Genomic DNA, 6,000 nt, shown 5'->3' on the forward strand with positions numbered 1-6,000 from the left:
GTTTCCAAATAAGATTTTGAAATGATATATGGAGGTCTTCCAGGGCAACCAGATGAATAAACTTGTGGTGATGCTGCAGAAGTGCTTGACAAAGGGCATTTCTCAATTTCACATTTGACCAGGTCTACACCTCTGCAATAAAATTATATAAATCTTCAGGAATTCAGCCTCAGAAATGGCTTCCAGCTCTTTTATTCCATGGAGGAGCCAGCCGATTTTATGGGAGGCATAGTCCTAGTTGTTTAACCTACTGTCTATTTAATTCGCCAACCTTAGAAAATGATCTCTTAAAATCGCATCTGTGATCTGTTCTAAAATTGCAAAACAAAACAATGTTTACAGTAAGTTCTATATTATCCTAACATACAGGAGAGCATGATGTTTTCCTGAATACATTTTCAAAAAAATAACATTTAACGCATAATAATATAGTCAGGACAAATATGGCTTTCTATTATTTTTAAAATGTAGACTCAAACTACAATAAATTTCAAAACTAAGACCTTAATTTTACATTTCATTCAAACCTATTTATTTCTGCAAATTACCAACTTTTTGGCACAGAAAAGTAACTTTAATAACTTTTGTGCCGAACATTGGTATTGCCCTAGTAATATTATGAATCAGATTGAAGGGAGTGCAAACGAGTGTGCGGCCTTTCCCTTTTTTGACAATGATACTCTGGCATACTTGTCATCAGTTGGAAAAAAAACCCACCTAGTTCAGTTACCCTACAAACGTAAAATAACATCTCTTTATGTTGGGTGAAATTTAACGTTGGGGAGTAATTGTGTTTTAGTGCCAATTTGGAAGTCTTTCAATACAGCATTGGCATTATTTGCAGAACTTTTATTTATGATCTTGGGACCCAAGTCACAGGTAGCTAAGTGCCTTCGAGTTTTGTGTTTAAAATCCTCACGCAACATTTTTTTTCTGAACACAACATAATGTGCTGTATTTCCTTCAATATGGGGTTATATCTGTCTATCATATATGTTTCTGAACATTACTAATGTTTGCCCAGGTGGCAGTGGGCAGTTGACAAGCCAGGACAGATGCGGAAATGACATAAAATTTGAAGCTAATTCGGCATCTGCCCGCCGCATTTGGGCACTTATCCAACTGACCGAACGTTAAGGCAAGTTAAAATTCTTTCTTTGCCATCAGCCCGGGTGGCTGTGGGCAGTTGATGAACTGCCCAGGCATTACGGCACCTGCCCCATTTCAGCAACGGTCCATATATACGGTCCAGATTTTACGCAGATGCCTTACCTTAGTCTGCCTGTGGATACCACAATGCTTGGTTCTGTCTTATTTATTTTATTTTTTTTAAGTGTGGGTTTCTTTTGGAAAAAATAATTCAACATTGCCGAAATAAGTTGGAATCAATAGTCAACCCATTCTCTCTATGGTTGAGAAAGCTATATGAACTTTTCAGGGAATTTCAGTTAATAGTGCTGCTGGAAAATAACATCGATAGTACAGGGCTTAAATTATCATCAGAAAAGCCTGGGGTCTAAAAGATTAGAACTTAAAGAATTAAAGATTAAAGAAAGAAATCACAAAAATAATATATTATTATATCTATGCCCAGAAGGCAGAGTCTCAGAGGTTTAATATTACAATCTAGGTAAGAGATGCGTATAAACACAGTCAACTCAGAAAATTCAATTGTGAATGCTGTTTTTAAATTGTCTCTAACAGAAATATTAATTTGACTAAAAATATGTGCATCTTCACTAATAAGCACGACAAATTTTGCATTTAAGTTCATTACAGTTATTCTTCATAAACTTTAGTAATACTGGTACTGCTTTCCTACTTTTAATATCATTATTATTATTATATTTATTTATTTTTATTTTATTTACAACATAACTTGGCCACTAGGGTTCAGAATAAGCCTTACAAATTATTATAAAGACAATCAAGACAATTATATATACTTACACAACTGAATTACAGCTATGTCCAAAAGTTTTGCATCCCCTAGAACAGTGGTGGGCAAATTAAATGAATGAAAGTGACACATTTGTGGCCCTAAACAGCCCGGGCCACAAGACCCAAAAACACATCCAAATGCTACAATACTGCTAATGTTGTCATGCCAATAAAGCAAAAATAATGATAGCAGTGCATCTCTAATAGTAGCACTCTCCTCATATTTCTGATGTGCAGCTTGTTGGCAGATTAGTTAGTTGTTCCTCTGCTTCACTCACCATCAGTACCCACTCCTTCCTGAACACCTCCTTACATTCCTGGGACAGATTGGGCAGGATGCAGTAATAATTTGGGAACAAAGTCGTGGTTCACTTCAGTAATGTCCGTCCCTCCCTTGCAATAACCCAAACGCCTGTTCAACCACCACTCGGATTTGGCCCAGTTTATTATTCATAAAGATGATGTGTGAAAAGTAGTGTGGATGACAACACTTAGAAAACTAAATGTTAAAAAAGCAGGCACGATCCATCAGCAAATCAGATCTTTAATAACCATTAATGTCAAACACAATGACACATGGATTCTCTCTTGTGAAACTGTTCTCTGCTCATGTAAACAGATGTGATAGAATGTTATTATTTGTATAACTGATGTTAATAAAGTTGTATGGTTTCAAACATATGGGCAACCTTCGATCTGTGATCTCATTCTGTTTGTTTCCTATTGACCACAACACCTCAAAAGTAATGATGGTATATCAGCTGTGCATATATCAGCTGGCATACAAATGCAGAGGTGCATAGAGGTGGTGTACACTAGCAGAATAGGGTAACCTCAGTTGTGATGGCGACCAAACATGTGTGAGTACTGTTGTGTAAAAATGTTGCTTAAACTGAACAGGTGTATTAAAGAAAATTAAGAACAAGAACAGTGAAAATCAAAAATAAAATTACACTTAAGGTTTGTGTGTCGCACATACACTATTAACAAAATACCCTGAAAACTTAAAATAGAAAAAATAATTTGAATGAAGGGCTGGAATGCAGCAAACAGCTCAATAATTAAAGAAAATCTTAAATGTGAGTTTAAAACTGGTATTAAAACATGTGCTTTATTCTGATCACAGAGCAAATGTCAATTCTGTGGTGAAAAATGGAGCGGAGACATTAATAAAAAAAAAAAAAAAAAAAAAAAAAAAAAAAAAAAAAAAACCAGCTGCACTGAAATGGTATTCTGAAGACATGTCCTGTGCCGTTATATAGTGCCTGCCCCATCGCCACATGTCACATAAATTTCGGGGTGTAGTATCATTAACATATCGGCCAAAGCGATTCTGATGACACCGCAATGGTGTCCCAAATAGACAACTGAGCACTGCGTTAAGAACCGCTGAAACCAGGTTTATTTAGTAACGAAATCAGGAACTTTAAGAATTCAACACACTATAAAAAGCAAAGTAGTCTTTAGTAGCAACTGCGTGCGCGTAGACTGAAACAGAAAGAGGAAATCAGAGAAAGAAAAGTAAAAGAAAAGAAAAAAGACCCTAAAGCAAAAAATGACAAAATTTAAGAAACTAACAATATTATTTGTAAATTAAATAATAAATAAATATATAAATATATAAAAAAAAATAAATAAATAAATAAAATCCTAGTTTGCAGATACAATGGAGTACTAGATTAATTTTCATAAAGACTATAGCGCCACGTCTGTATCTGTAGGTGTATGCCTGTCCTTTCTTTCCCTGGTTGTTGCTAGTGCTGTGTGTGTGTGTGTGCGTGTATCATGTGCGACTTTAAATGAGTTAACTGCTCCGTGTTTGAAATATGTCACTACTATCGGCAGATCTGAAACAAGATATCGGTTTCGCTGCCTGATAATGTATGAATTTAACTAGTTTGAAACACTATAACCAATTAGATAATGGATCTGAGATTTCATTTAACCTGATTGGTCAATAAGATGGCTTAAATCTCTGATGAAGGATTTTGAATGTTGTCTATCAAACTGTTTAATCACTTTTCCAAATCAATCCTCCCGAAAAAACGTAAATACAGTATTTGTGTATTTTACCTTTTGCCTACTTGTTGAAAGAAAGTCTCCATTCTAGTAGTGCAAAACTCCTTCTGAATGTTGTCTGTCAATGTAAAATATTCTGCTTCCCTATCTATTTATTTACATTTAGTATAGCAAATAAAGATAAAAAAAATAAATAAAATAACCTAGACAGTGTTTGCTCTCAGTGGCAATACAGTAAGCACAATACTATAGCAACTAGTCTCTGTTTTGAATGACGAGTTGAAATCAAACAACTGCTTGCAGTCTGATTAGTTTCAGCAACTTTATTTAAACATATCACAGTAACAACACAGGCATGTCGCATCTCTTCTAAAGCCAGAAGGAGGCTTTGATTCTTTTTAAAACGTTTTAAAACTAAAACGTTTTTATTTTATTTATGTTGCTAAGAAATGTTAGAACCTAACCGTATCTTAAATACTGAAACGTACAATGCTCAATGAGAATCAAAGCCCCGGTTATATTGAAACTCTAGTATATTACAAACAGAGGGAATGTGAAACAACACTTTGTATCCGCTAGAAAATGAATCAGCTGCTGCTACTGGTAGGCAGTTCAGGGAGGATATTAAGTATTTTGCACTTTACATGTAGTAATGTCAATGCTATTGCATAATGTACCTTGTATAATTATTATAAATAATAAATGATTGCCCTACCTGCCTCTACCTCTTCTGTTAATATAGCAATCTCCTGTGTTATGAAGGATGGTTTACGTATTCTTTTGGTGAGTGACCTATTACTTGCTGTTCTGACTTGCGTTACTTTTTCTTGCTCTGTGCTACTGTCGCTTGACATGATCGCTTGCACTTAGGAAATAGCTGACCCTCCAAAAACTTTACACCACTTCACAAGCTGCAAACCATTGTAGAAGCGAGTAACTAAAAGCTGTATATAAGCACACACCTGCAGAGACCTGTCATTGACTTCAGGATGGCTGCTGTGGTACACTTCCTGATGCAGTGACACTTGGCCCTTGTTGAGGAGAGGAGGAACACGTTCGGAGGAGACGGGCAAGACGAAGAAGACCCTGCATATTCCATCCCAGGGTCACTTTGGGATGTCGGAAGATGCGGTGCTGAAGCATTATCGTCTCACTTCACAGGTCATCTTAGACCTAATAGCTGAATTGAGTGATAAGCTAGATCCCATCATCAGGGATCTAGGGACCGCTATCCCTATCCATGTGAAAGTGCTGTGTTCTCTGAACTAGCTAGGCAAATTTCTGGATGTCATACTAAAAAGGGCAGGCTAATAATATAATTTCTTAAGGATACTAGCATAACTGATTTTGGCTAAATCTCTTCCAAATAACTCCATTTTATATTGATTCCTCAGCCGTAAGGACTCTCAGGTCCTTCTCAGAAAACTTTTCTTTTCTCTTATTTTCCTTGCACCAAGAGGACTTTGCTGCCTTTACTATGACTTTTTGTTTTGTTTGTATTTTCGTGCTCCACAAATGTCATACATTGACTACTGCTCTCTGTACTCCTAACTCTGTAAGTGTGGCAGCTAACAAGACCGATGCGCTCATTGAGACCCTCATTATCATAATTGCAGATCATTATTTGTGCATGTTGAGTAATTTCCATTGCTCTTAAGCTTACATAGGACGCAGTGCAAAATAAATGAATGGCCACAATGTAATTAGAATTTTGCACCTGCAATTATTTGTACTGTGTCTATACTTATATATACCCCTTTGTGAGAAGAAAAATATAAAACAACAGCATTTGAAGACGGTTGTCTGCATAAGAGAATACTCTACAGAAATAATTTTCTTATATTACAGTCATATATTGTAATTACAGAAGAATGTAATATATGTCTATCATATATTAATAATTGTATTAATTGAAATGGAAATGTTCCAAGTATTGTTCTGGAATGTATGAACAGTGTATAGAATAAATTATCATATATGTCAGTTATTATAAATCACCATGTCCCTTTCAAACAGTCCAAGTGCTTTATTCACTGATAT

The sequence above is a fragment of the Polyodon spathula genome, chromosome 6, assembly GCF_017654505.1.
Source record: "Polyodon spathula isolate WHYD16114869_AA chromosome 6, ASM1765450v1, whole genome shotgun sequence".
Taxonomy (NCBI): Eukaryota; Metazoa; Chordata; class Actinopteri; order Acipenseriformes; family Polyodontidae; genus Polyodon; species Polyodon spathula.